Source organism: Lycium ferocissimum, chromosome 9 (assembly GCF_029784015.1).
Source record: "Lycium ferocissimum isolate CSIRO_LF1 chromosome 9, AGI_CSIRO_Lferr_CH_V1, whole genome shotgun sequence".
Taxonomy (NCBI): domain Eukaryota; kingdom Viridiplantae; phylum Streptophyta; class Magnoliopsida; order Solanales; family Solanaceae; genus Lycium; species Lycium ferocissimum.
Genome location: NC_081350.1, coordinates 45,935,288 through 45,950,302, shown reverse-complemented (window position 1 = coordinate 45,950,302; position 15,015 = coordinate 45,935,288). Strand labels below are relative to the sequence as shown.

The 15,015-nt window shown below is 33.3% G+C and overlaps 1 pseudogene; it reads right to left on the bottom strand.

The window, feature by feature from the left end:
* Positions 1 to 965: 965 nt before the first annotated feature.
* Positions 966 to 6,968, bottom strand: LOC132029278 (acylsugar acyltransferase 3-like; annotated as a pseudogene).
* Between the last annotated feature and the right edge of the window lie 8,047 nt (positions 6,969 to 15,015).

The window sequence follows — 15,015 nt, the reverse complement described above, 5'->3', positions numbered from 1 at the left end:
TTGCTACTTGAAGTAAGCCCTGAGGGCCCCTTTAGCTTTATGGATGGCATCCATCGGTATATATGGACAAGAGAAATTATGATGAGGACAAACTCTTTATTTTTAATTTGATTGGTTCACTTAAGTCACGATATTTATCAAGTTGAATACGTGTTAAGGATGTATTTGATTGATTAGAACCATGTCACATAAACACTTGGAAGGTTTTGTTGGCCTTTCAATTCGACTGAACACGAAATTTTCTCATTGGCGTCAGTGTTGACCGGACACGCCATGTTACTTGACACATGGCGTGAGCTTGAATTTCCAGATGGATGGCATTCACAATGTACCTTATGCTTTGAACCAATCGAATTTAGGATTTAAACCAAAATTCATATAGACTAGATCCGAGAAAATTTAATTGTCTGCTGCCACCTTCCTTGTTACCATCACCTGGTCTATTGCTTGATGTTTCTCTATTTGTTTGTAACTTTTTCCATTGTTTCATTAACCTTTTAGAAAGATTCTTCATTCTTTTACTTTTGTAATTGAATGATGAGACGAATGACTTGAACTTAAATCGAGAGAATAAACAAAATAGAAGAAAGATCACAGATAAAGAAGCACAAATTTCTGGCAATATTTCAATAGAAATCACTTAAAAGATATACCGATGTATACAAAAAACAACACACTGCCTGGAAGGGATTATCAGTCCAAGTACAAACAGAATTGAACGAGAATAGGGGGAATTGCATAAATGGACTGTATTTTCTATAGATATGTAAAGCTGGGCTGGTCTTATGTTGTAGCCTTTAGTTTTCTGGACAGAATTAATAGGAGGATATAATTTGCTAATTGTGGGATAGGAGTAGTTCAGAAACTAGTGCTATATTAAGATTGAACGACCTCAGTCTCTTATGTCCTGGAACATCATTGATGAGTTGTGATCCTAAAATAAGTAGAACTCCTTTGTTCAAGTTTTACATAGTGATCCTATGTTAACCTCTTGATTTTTCTTGTTTCGTAGTTAATTCACAATGTAAAACTTGAACAGAAGAGTTCTGTTTATCTTTGGATCACAAATCACTGGTTCTGTTCCATGACATAAGGACTAAGGTTGTTCAAATCTAATATAGTATTTGATCTTTCGTGTATTCATATTTTGGTTATTAATATGAATATAGATGTTTGTCTGATCTCTTAGCACTCAGGAATAAATGATTAAGAAAAAAGGGATTTTTCTTTTTCTGAAGGCTTCAAAATTGTCTAGAATCCTGAGCATGGAGAAGCAAACTGAAGAAGCTCATCATTACTTTCAAATGCAGACATCTCTCCTTCTTCCAAGTTTACGATCACTTCAAGTCCGTCCCCACTTTGGTTATCAAGCAAGGCAAACATATTGATCGGGCAAAAGGCAAAGATCCACTCTTCTTGGCATCCCCCATCCAAAATTTATGTCATGTAATGGAAATTTCCTTACACTAGAAAATCTATACATAGAAAAATCATTGCTTGAGGTCCGCTCATTCATCTCTGTAGCTATTTCAGATACCCTTGAACATGGTAACTCTTCTGATTTGATATATTTGAGCGTATCTTGGATCTTCTCTTTTCCTTTCCTAAGCTCACCAACTAGTCTTTGCAAATTCAGTTCTTCCTTAGTCGCTGCTAATACAGCGAAAGGAAGAATAGCATTCCCGACTAAGTCTGCTGGAACTAGTCCATCATTATTTGTTCCGCGTAGATTAACTGTTTGTATCAATAAGGATGGCTTAAAAGTTGGGGTATTTACGCATTTGCATAGAAATGCAAAGAACAACTTATACTGTTGTAGGACGAATTTGGCTTTCGGAATCAGCTGAAATCAAGGCATTTAGAGCTTTTAACTTCGAGGCCGAAAAACGGTACCTTTTTGATACATTTTGATATAAAGGGGGATCAACAACCACTTGAGGTGATGAAGAATAGTTTGCTGGTTTAAAGATTGATGCTCCATTAAACAAGGGAGATGGTTTCGCTTCTGAATCGCGCGCGACCATGGTCCAGTCCCTTAGGAATTTAGTCATACTGTACGCATCAGTGACCTTGTAGGAAAAGCATGTGCTGAGCGCTATGCCCACTACTAGAAAAAGGGTCTTTAGTGGCAATAAAAAATGCCTTTAGTGGCAATAAGAATTGCCACCAAAACATTTACCGGCCATTAAACTTTGGCCGGTGATGTTGCCGTCGCTAAAGCCTTTAGCGCCATTCAAAGAAAAATTTGGTAAAGTATCGATTTATTGCCACTAAAATCAGATGCTTTAATGGCAATTATGTAGCGGCAATTATGATGGCTGCTAAATCCAATCCAAAAATGACTAATTATGTTCTTTTAGTGTCCATTTTTGTGGCCTGTAAATTTAATTAAATTGCCGCTAAAAGCCACAAAATTTATACGCAATTGTTTAGTCGCCAACAATAATGGCTACTATATTCTCCCGTAAAATGATTTAGCTTGCTAATAAATTTAATTAAATTATTAGTAAAAGAGTCGTTTAGTGGCAACAAAGTACGGAAAATGATAAACAAAAATATCACTATTAATTCATAAAAACATAATGTGTCTCTTTAGATCTCGCAAACAAAGGAAGTACTGATCCAAAATATTAATGTAACAGCAACTTAAAAAATTTATATTGTTTGAACTAAATAACTAATGTCACTATATAACCAATCTTATTGAAAACCACAAATGATAGTCTTCAAATAATTTCCTCAACTCTTCACCACTTTGATATCTTCCAAAAGCAAAATTTCAACATCAGACTGTATAACCTGAAATAATAATATAATTGTCTCAATAGATGAAATATAATGTAAGAAAACATGAAATTTCAGTTTCAAACTCCATGTCAAATGCCTAATGTAACAAATATATATCCAGCTACTTGGTGGCTTTCCTAAAGTTGATTGTGGAGACCCTTGATATTCAAGAATACATCCAAAGTTTTCTCTGTCAAAGAAACCTACAAGTATATGCTAACGCTTTAGTATGCCGACAAGAAGCTCTTTCTCAAAATCTATAAAATGGAGAAATCTACAAATAGGCAATCGCTATAAAAAATTAAAGAGAATATATGGGTTCTATCATTCGACAAGATGCCCAAATAAATGTTAAAAAATTAAAAGATTGGTAGAGTATATTCTTATCATGTTTTTCTGACAACTTCCACACACCAAACTTTCCCAACCACATCATGTCTATAAATGTGAAGTACCTTGCTAACTTTAACTACTTAGATTAGAAGCAGAATGTGGCTAGGCTTGAAAATTATCATTATCAAAAATTAAAAGTTAGGCTTGAAAATTATGTAGAAATGAGGATTATTTATTTTGTTGATGACTTAGCATTTCAATGAAAAGAAAAATCTTTCTTAGTGGTGCGACATTCAAGTCTTCATCTTCACTTAAGAAAAGTTATAAAAGAAAAATAGACCACCATAAGAATGAGATTAAGGAACAAAAAATGAAATACTCATAAGATAAGAGAGCACAAATATTTGAAATGTGAGCGCTTACCTATCTCATAATTCATAAGAGAAACGGCCATTTATTTCTCTATTCTTGGTCCAACTACTACGTCTCCCGAGTGACCCCAAGTAATAAAATGACTAGGAGCAAAACGTTCACGTCTCTGTGGTTAACCTAGCTGAAAAGTAACCTAATAAGTAAAAAAAGACTACTAGCTGAAAGGTATAGAGCATGACAGAATAAATGGTGTCTTACCTATTCTTTTCCAGTTTCTCTTTTTTGAACATTTTTACCACTAGAATCAACAAATTGTCCTGTGAAAGGAATACGTGTCAGAAATTTCTACATCAGAAGAAATGAGCCTATGGAAATACAAAAATGAGCAAATGAAGCTGGAATTATGACTAACAAAATTTATCTTTACCGTCTGGTTTTACCAACTTCATACACCACTTTAAAGCAGGTTTAAGATAAAGCACAACATTGACATTTCAAGGGTAAAATTAGGAGTTGCCACCTAACAAGTTAACTAGGTGTGAGTACACGATTGTCTTTACCACAAAAAAGTGAAGCCGCAATAGCTTTCTAATTGATCATAAAGCCAAATTTGTTTCCAATACGCACTAAATGAACTCAAACGAGAAGTAATGCTTCATACTTGACCAAATGATCAAACTATCTCGTTTTTTATCAGAAATGAATGAGAACATAAGGGCAGACTAAAACAACTATAAAATAGAGTAAGGATTATATCTTTTGAGTATGAGGGAATAACAGAAGACCAAACGTCTGAATAATAGTCGCAGCAGCAGTGACAAGGTAAAATGATAAATGCTTGATTTAAATAATGCAATCACCAAAAGGAGTTCCATTTTTGGGTAATAGTCAACAGAACTAAGCAGAGACTAAAGAAAAGCTTTTAGAATGATAGAATTTGAATCCGTAGTGATAAATTAGCAGTGCGAGTAGTAGAGCAGCAGTGAGAATAGCAACTAATAGCATTAGGTCAGTCAACCAAGAAGCTAGTAATGTTTCTAGTTGAGAAAAGCAGCGATACATTGGCAAGAGGACACTTTTGAAGCTATTTGGACTGGGATATGTTGTGCCTACTCCTCTTTTCAAGAAAATCTAATTCTCATTTCTGCGAGACTGAAAGAATAAAATCACAGAAATAACGACTGATTATAAGAAGGGACAAAAATTTCACGGATAAGTCCACAAGATAAACAAGTGAGAAACTCACAATAATTGCACGGCCAAATGCACTTGCACTCGCGTAAGCCCGTGTTCCAGGAAGCATTACCAGCCAACTGCACATAAAAGATAAGATTTCATCTAGATGAAGAGCATGCCTTACACACTTTTCCTAGAAATGAACAGACAACTAAAACAGGCGCATGAGAAATCAAAGCAAATCGTTGCCATATCAAACACAATAATCACAACAATATCTTCATATCACATAGAACAATAACCAATGAACCAACAACCACATTTTAGGTATAAAATTTACTGAAATGAAGAAACTTATATAAATGGATTAAAAACTTAATGCATACTTGAATCAAGGTGAAAAAATATGTAAAGATTTACAGCAAATATGTACAAGAAAAAAAGAGGGCAAACCTATGAGCAGAAACAACATCTTAGTCATGCTACCACATCACAGAACTTGGAACACATGATTTAGTACCAGGACACACAAACAATGAGCAGTCTCGCAATAAAATAGACTACAAAACAGAGATACATATGGACAAAGTTGTTCCTTTAGACAGAGTTTTCATAACATAGAACCTTGCCACTAAAATGCACAAAAGCCGTGGAATGAATTCCACTTCTAATGCCTACCTGAAGCTAATCAAACAAATGCGCACAAAGACATCCAACACAGTCCTCATTGAAGACTCCTCAACCTTATTCTTATCAAGAGATGGATTTGAATTGCATATCCGTAATACTTGAAAATGAGTTTAGATAAGGACCAAAAGCATGTGGTTAAAGTGTTGAACTTACATAAATGGATCTCGGCATAGTTTTAATTCTTTTTTCATGGCATATTCCACTAAATAATACAACCAAGTCAACATAAGTATTTTCCTTCATCGGATAGACAACCAAAGCTAAATAATGAGACTCGAAGCATTTCTAAATCTTGGTCGTAAGCATGCTTTTATCAACGCATAAGAAAGGAATTTATGAATACCGTAGTTATGACAAAAAATGTGAGGGGAAAACAAAATACCTTTTGTCAGAGATTGGAATCGAAAAGCGCAAAACCAAATCCTCGACAATAAAAAGTAAACATTAATCTGATCACGCTGAAATAGAAGAGGTACGTCTATTATTTTGCTCAAATAATTTTGGAACTTCAATAGCGAGAAGCCCTAACAATTGAACTGAGAACGATAGAGGACAGAAGAGAAGGAAACTGACCAACAATTTTCACCATAGAAATGGAAAACGAGTCGTCGGAGAAAGAGAGGGCGAATAGCTCGTCGGAGAAGGATTCTAGGGTAAAATTGTTGTTTGAGTGAACAAGCAATCGAGTAAATTAATTTTATAAAAAATCTTTTGGGGGGAACACTTGGCGGGCCCAAAAAATATGGGGGTAGGATATAAAATAATAGTAAAAGTTAGTACGAGTAACTTTTAGTGGCTATACTTTTTAATTGACACTAAAAATGTATTTATTCCCCGTAAATATTCAATTGCCACTAACTTCTGCCTTCTATGAATAATTTACCGGCAATTAGTGAATTGTCGCTAAATAATTGCCACTAGAAGTCTTTTTTGTAGTAGTGGCCACCACATTCAAAATGATTAAGTTGAGCTATGATTAAACTGTCCGTGGACAGGGTCCAAGGATCTTTAGGAAATATCAAATTGTCGATATCAGTATGAGGGTGATCAAAGATACTGGACATTGGACAATTAATTCGGACTTGAAGGAGATCGACTCCCATGTCATTACATTCGACAAAGGAGTTTTCCCTTACACGTCCAGCAAACGGATAATATGCAGTTAGAACTTTTGAAAGGGAATTCTCAAGAATTTGGGATATCTTTGTTGGTTCGAGCGGGCTGGCAGTGTCTTGTTTTGGATAGAAGAAAGCACTCGGCATATAGGTGTGAGTCCCCATTTGATCCATAAGAGAGAGCTTGTGAATTTTATGTGAGAGTGGTGTTGGAGAAACGGGCTTTATCATCTTTTTGGAAAGTAAAAGAAGCCTTGAAGCTGCCATCTATAGTTGAATACAAATGGGGCACTTCTTGATGTTTGCCTTCTACTAACTCATGGTGTATATATAGCCAGAAAATTGGCAGCTAAAGGTATGGCCTACCTATGGACAAAAGATTCTAGATGATTCATTCTCCTCTGATTAAGACTTGGTTAGCAGAATTACCTAATACTTGTGTTGATCAAGGTAGCATGTACTCAGTGGAATAGTCGAAGTGCGCACAAGTCAGGACTGTAGTAGCTCTTTAACAAAGATTGTAAAGCACTATATATATGATTTCTTCTTCCTGCCCATGCTACTCTTTTTTGTTCCTATTATTTATTGGTAAATATTTACTCACACCTGATGTTTCTACCAAATTAAGTTATTTAACCTTACCACTTATAAATTAATGTAAGAATGCATAGCATTTAACCGTGGTTAAGTGATAAGCTTGTTGATGAACGACGTATGTCTTGAATTCGTTGGTTCAGTGTTAACACCAAGTGCAGTAAGTTTGTATATACTCTCAGTCAAATCCAAATTGTTCCCCACATGGTGACTCAAAGTACCTGTCTTGTTTTTAGAGGGATACAAGATTCAATTCAAAGAAATCTTTATGGAAACATCTAGAGCTACACTATGTATTTGAGAAGTAGGGTAGGTGAAAAGAAAACAAGAAAGGAAAGGCCTACAGGGTGTGAGGGATGGATTTTAAAGGCTGAAATTAAATACCTATGGTATGGGTTAGGCCAAAATAAAATTACTAGCCTTTTGATCCATGACACACAAGTATTGCAATGGCCTTTTGGATTTCTATTGAAGTTCATTGTTGTTATTTTATCCCAAAAATTAGGCTTAACTGAGGGTTTACGAAGTTTCAGCAGTTTTTCCATTTTCAGTACAAATTCGCATATTTGTGCCTCATAAAAAGAACTAGCAGGTTTATATATCATTATCTTGATGATATAACAAAACAAAACAAAAAAAAAACCTTCTTTTATCTCGTATGATAAAGCAAATAGAAAGGAAAGATAAAAAAAAAAAGTTAAAATACCGAATTGAACAACCGTACAAGCATTATTGTACATACACAAGGAAATTTACCTCTCTTCCTTTCTATTAAAGAAAGAGAAAAATAGAATCTATCATGCATGGATAAATAATCAAACTGTCATCCATCCTTTCGGAGGAGTAAAATAATGCTATGATGGTTCTATTGCTTTATATGTTTATTTTTTCTTTTTCTTTTTGACTGCGATATTCAGCAATTCCAAATTTCTTCTTAATCCGATCAAATAAGTAAAAAAATCTTATTTTCCGAATTATAAAAATAAAAGAGTTTGTGACGCTAAACAAGCAGGCATAGAGCTTAAGGAGGGAAGTTCATAGGCGAGAAAAAGTATAATCTAGTGCTATCTTCAAAAAATGTACACATAATAAGTATGAGTTCAATTTTCACAGTATGTAATAGGAAAAATGTAAAATAAAAATGAAGCTATGGAGAGCCATATAGTGGGCAATGACAATTATGAGTAAGGTAGACTTTTTGTATATTGAACTGTTTCCCTGAGCACATACTAAATCGTGAGTCAAAATTTGCCCCCCAAAAATAATAATTAAGAAAACACATATAGTAGGGGAGCGTTATGAACATTAATGACATGGTAGAGTTAGTTATCTAATCCACTAATTTTGGTGTATCATTATGGATCAATTAAGGGTTTCAGTTAGAAGGTGTTTGGCTAAGTTTATTAGCTAGCTGATTTATAAGTATTTTTTTAAAAAAACTTATTTACATGTTGGGTATAAAGCGAGGTACTTATAAGTCAAGTGCTTAATGATAAGCCAAAATATCATACAAAAATCATAAGTTGATCATCCGCTTGTCATTTTTTCAGCTTATGAATCACCTTCAGTTTGATCAAACTTTTAACTACTTTATTATTAGAGATAATTACAACTCAATATCGTTCACTCATCCAACTTTCTAATTTTAGCCCAACTATTTAATTATTACCGAATTAGCTCAAATTGTACAGAAAAAGTAAAGGTGCTCTACCCGTTTGTCCACATTCATTCCATGTTGAAGGCCAAATCCCCGAAAAGAAGGAAATTTGACACACCCACGTTCAAAAGTGAAGACTTTCCCAACGAAACTCATTTTCTCTCTCCTTTTTTCTTTTCTCTCTCTGTTCTTCCTTTTTCTCTCTAATTTTCATTGTTCAGTTACAAATTTCTCTTTGATTTTTCCTTCTTTCTCCCATGTTTTGTTAGCTCCATTCTTACTTTTTTTCCTTCTATTTTCTTCTTCGAGTTTTCTCATCTCATGTATTTCCTTACTTTTTTTTCCCTCTTACAAGACCATTTGTGAAACAAAATCTAAATCTGAAAACTCAATTTCTGTATAAAGATCCAGCTTTCATGAGCTTCCTCCAATTCACTCGCTTCACTCTTCTTTTGATTTCAACGTTGTTCTAAGCCGAGCGGAAGTACGATGAATTTGATGAGGAAATGAAATGGAATGTTGCAAGGACTGAGAGTTCTAGGGGGTTTGTAAATGGTTCTAGTAGGAACATGATGAATGAGAAGAGGAAGCACTGGACGAGTAGCTTGTTAGGTAGTAGCCCGAGAATGAAACAAATGACGGTGGTATATGGATGGAAATATGGTGGTGTTTGAGAGGAATTTTTGAACCCCCAAAGAAATGCATTGTTTATACATAGTTATACAATGTTTTTGCATTGTTATACAAAACATATACATTATATATAGTGTATAACAACGTCTATGTAATGTATAATATTGTATAAGGATGTATATGTAAAGCTATAAAAGAGTTTGAGCAACTTATATATAGTTATACATTATCTATACACAGATGATACAGTGTGTTATATCCGGTACAAACTAGATGTGTAGGTTGTATAGGTTATTTCCCCTTATTTTTAATACTTTTTGTAATTCTCAAAATATCTTTTTTCAAAACAAAATTAGTTGTGAATCATGTTGACTCCATAAGGGCTTATGGGCTAGAAGTGGTAAATATGACTGATCTAGTTGAGATTATTGGGCCGAGTGAACTATTCGAGGCCCAATTAGCAATTGTTAAAAAGGACTAGGAGTTGAAAAGAAGGTTATGCGTATTATGTTGAAGCTTTGGCTCAGTCTGTTCTTCTCATCTCCTCTTCGGAATCTGTCTCTCATCCCCCTTTTTATTACTATTCTATATTTCTTTAGTTGTTCTGCAATTTCCTTTTGTTGTTTACATTTTAGAGTTATAATCTTCCAGTATTGAGATCATTATGGAGTAATACATAACACCTTACTGTTTGTGTTGAGAAATATTGGTTTGTTACAAAATTTGTATCTTCCTCTTTACTCTATGGGTGTGTTCGGCACGAAGGAAACAATAATACAAAACATTAGCCAAACATAAAATATATTTCCACACTTTTAAGAGCTATTCAAATGCCACCAGACAAACTTGATGATATCTACCGGAACCAGTTTGTCAGCACACCAAATTCCTGTCTTATGTTACTCTTTTCTTTTCTTCTTTTAAGCATCTTTTTGTAAACGATAGAGTGGAATTCTGGATTTTTCGAGGATAAACGAAACAACCATGTGAACCAAATCTTTAACTCCTGAGGGAAAAAAAGGGATCTTGACACAAATAGTCGGTCAAAGTCACTGTTTATTTTTTCTAAACAGTCATAGATTATACATTGATTATACATATATTATACATGAATTTTGCATATGTATATTTATTGGCCAGCTATTTTTTTTAGTTTAACAATTGGGTGGACGGCTATTTAGGTTAATTTTTCAACAAAGGGATCATAACATTTTTAGCCAATACTTTTATGAAAATCAGCCCATGGGAGTATTTAGGTTATGGTTCCGACACATTATATACAAATTATACATTTGTTATACCGAGTATACATTAACAACACCTACAAATTGTTACGGTTAAATTAGTGATTTTTTATTTTTTTTTTTGTTTGGCGATTGGCTAAAAATGTTATGATCCCTGTTAAATTCAATTTCTACTTGTAAAAGGAAGACATTGTGATTCTAAAATTTGGGCCTTCAAATTGTGAATCTCGATCAGAATTGCTTACGCAAATGGGATCTCCATTTACGACTTGTTGTATCTTCATTATGGGCCAAATTAACATTTGAGAATGAAAATGAACCATAGGCGGCCATATTTCATTCGTCACTGAAGAAATTGCACGATTTATCCTTCAAATGGGCTGGTCTTTTGTTTTTGGCCTTCAAGATAGTCTTATGTCTAACTTGTGGAATATAATGATGCGAAAATATAAACTTATGCCCCACAAAAATGTTATTTGTTATGAGGGCAAAAATTAAAAACCAACACAAAATAGGGATGAAAGTGCAAATGACGAAGAAATTGCATGAATTTCCCTTCAAATGGGTTGGTCTTTAATTTTTATCCTTTAGCAATTGAACTTATGCCTAGTGGGACATAAGTTCTTTAAGGGCAAAACTCATTCGGGACATAACTTGTGAGATATTATAATGTGAAAATATTAACTTATGCCCCGCGAAAAAATTGTTTGTTATGAGAGGCAAATATTGAAGACCAACATTAAAAAGGGACAAAAGTTCAAATGACCCAAATAAGCCTGGGGATTGAACTGGTTCGTGGCTCGGCTCAGCTCGATTTGCATATATTTTAGTTCGATTCATCTTGATTAAACTCGTTCTAGAAAAAACTTGAGTTCAACTCAACTCAATTTCGATTAAAACTCTGCTCGATTCAACTTGCCTCAGTCAAAACTGGCTTGGTCAAGTCGAGACAATCAAAACTTGGGTCCAACTGAGCTAGCTTCACTCGACTCAGGAAGCTCGATTGATCATGTAATTGCTATAATGTTACATAAAATAGAATTAACCTTTTTTTTTCCACTTAACTTTTGGTAAATATCATTTGATACATGGACTTTGGTTCAAGTACCTTAAAATTGAGTATCAATCAAACTTTCGACAACCTTGAGAACCACTATTTCTCACATCCATATAGGCCTTTCCCTTCTGTTTTATTTTTACCTACCCTAATTTTCTCACTCATTAGGATATAGCTTGAAATGTTTCTAGAAAGTTCTTTGCCTCGAACGTATTCTCCATCTAATTTCAGTTTGGTAAAAAAACAAAAAAAGGGGGGAGTTGGGGGGCGGGGTGAAATTTGATGCACCATATATATCAGTAAACAATTTGGAGTTAGGTAATGGTCATTTGCTTGGAGAGATGAGAAAATTAGTCTAAAAATAAATTTTGTATAAGATAATACAGTGTTTGATTCAAAGAATTTAGAAAAAGTTATTGTTGCATAACTATTACGGTGTTTGGTAGGGCGCACAAGAAAAAATCCCTTCGTCAACTAATGCAACATCTGGTTGGTAGTATTAAATAATATCCTTATTAAGTTATACAACACAAGAATGTTAGGTACTGTACTATATTATTTTATGCGAGAAAGAAATGTAGAGTAAGAATATGAGTAGGAGATTGAACTATTTAAAGACAAAAAATAAAAACATTACAGTAAGTAATCCTTAGAAAATAATTCATAAATTATTATCACTCATACAATTCTTTCATTATTTTTAAGCGCATACACCATTTCTATATTATAATTTATGCATAACTAGTCGGTGTCAAAAGAGGCTACTAGAGTGAAGTTGGAGAACTCTTACCAATAACCATATTTTTACTCTTGGGAAAAGGACATATATGGCCGGTCTGGGGTACTAATTCCACCCAAAGGGCCAAAGTCCTTCTAAACCCAAATTATACCCACTAAACTAATCTCATCCATTAGCCAAAACTTAAATGAGACAATTTTCAAATAAAAACCCAAATACAAAAATGTTTGAGGCGATTTTTATCTATAATATGTGTCATTTGTGTATAAAATATGTATCAGTACCTATCTGTAATGTATAAAAACTGTATAAAATATGAATCACTAAGGTATGTATCATTTGGGTATATAATATGTATCAGCACAGTGCAACTGCCCCGTATAGAATAGAAAATTGTATCATTTGGTATATAATATGTATCATTTTTGTATAGAAAGTGTATATATAATTCCAAAGATGTGTATATAAATTGTATCAGTCTTGTATCGAAAGTGTACCATACGTATAAAAAATGTATTATAGAAACCGTAACATTGTGGTATATAATATGTATCACTATTGTATATGTAAAAAAAATATATCATATCATTATTGCATAATATGTGTATAATAAATGTATAATTAACTTATAATTTATGTATAATAAATGCATGATTAATTCCAACATATGTATATAAACTGTATAATTCTTGTATATAAAGTGTACATATAATTCCAACATATGTATATATATATTTTTTTCTTAAGCTCTGAGCCTATTGTATTGGCCGCCCTTACATTATTTTGGGCCGACCGACAATTTTTTTGCATTATTTTGGGTCGAGCGGACTCCTGAGGGTATTAGGCCCAAATATTGGCCAAATGCGGCATTATTTTGGGCCATTGGATACACAGTGTCCTTTTCCCTTTACTCTTTTTGCTGGAATCAATGGCTTTGGCCATAACATTAATAATGTTTATGACATAACCATACACATGTGTATTTTACATGTATATAAACTTTCGAATCTTTTTAATGTAAGGGAAGTTAATGTATTAATAAAGGTAGTTCAAAAATTATTTTAGGTCACTTGAATTAGCATCTTTGTCATTTTCTTAAAGAGGCCATTAGGGTGTAAATAGATCCTTTATTAATCTCGTTAGATTCATTCTCGGCAGTTGAGCTTTTAGCTTGGTCCCCTATTAGACTCACAGGGACAAATTTCTTAGGCATTCATTCACAAGTGGGATAACTCAAGGGTCCGGAACCAAAATAACCCCCAAAAAAAGGGTATGAACCAAAATACCCTAGGAAAAAAAAAGAGAGGTACAAAGATCTTTTAACGCATGAAAATCATCGTTAAAGGATTAATCTGAGACGACCCGTTAAGTCCTTTAACGCATGATTTTCATGCGTTATTGGATGCTCTTTATTTTTTTTCTTTGTTTCTTTCTTCCTTTCTTTCACACTTTTTTACATACTTTAGCCATAGATTAATCATGCTTCGAGACTCCAAAACTTGAATATTTTATATAGAACCCTATTTATTTTTGTGCGATTAATAAGGTAGGCTCAACACATCGAGGATACACAAAACTTCGGATTGTCGTTTTAGTGGTTGAAAAGTGCTCGAAGTCCATTTTTGTTTGAAGACTTGTTGTCATTAGCTTTAAGTTATTTATGTTTTAGGGTTTCGTGTTATTTTTATATTAATGCGTAAATTTATTTTGACAATATCACAAATAAATAAATTAACAATAAATAAAAAATTAACAAATTAATAATCCATAATCAATTAACAGAATATCAGTTCATGATCAATTATTTCTGTGTAATTTTTTTTTTTTCGTTATACCCTTCAACGCCCAACTAATTGGAGTCCGCAACTTAAATAACTTCAAAAGTGGGTTTGGGTACCAAAATAATCCATTAACGAATAACGAACAATAAGCTAAATCCCGAATAACGAATAATAAACTAAATCCCGAATAACGAACGATAAACTAAATCCTAAATAACAAACGATAAGTTAACATTAACAGAATTTCCGAAAAGGATTAGTTAGTTAACATAATTTTTTGACGAAGGATTAGTTAGTTAATATAAAATTTTGTTCGTTATTACTTTAACTACATGAGTTAAGTAAATTATAATCAACAATACAATATCATGGATTATTCAAAATAACTAATTAAATCCTCCATAACTTATCCTAGTTAAGTAAGTTCTAATTAGAGAATTTTTTTTTAGTTAATTTCAAGAATAATGAATAATTTAGTATTTACAAATACGACACCTCCATGGATCTCCGTTAATTATTTGTTATTATGGCATTGTTAATATTTGTTAATTATGTCATTGTTAATATATTTATTTCTGAAATTGTTTTTCCCATGTTAATTCTTTTTTATCCCATGTTAATCGTTAAATAAATTAGTTCGTTTTTTTACTAATAATATCTTCTCAACGCTCCCGCCGAGGTTTGATCCCCGGTGGATGAGATAAAAAAAAGTCAAAAGCCAAAGGCTTTACCACCAAGCCAAGTTGGTTAAAGTAACAATGTAGACACTTTTTATTATTTTGTATGTTCACTAATGCTATCTAAATTGTTTTCTTAAATTGAATTTGGAACCTTGAA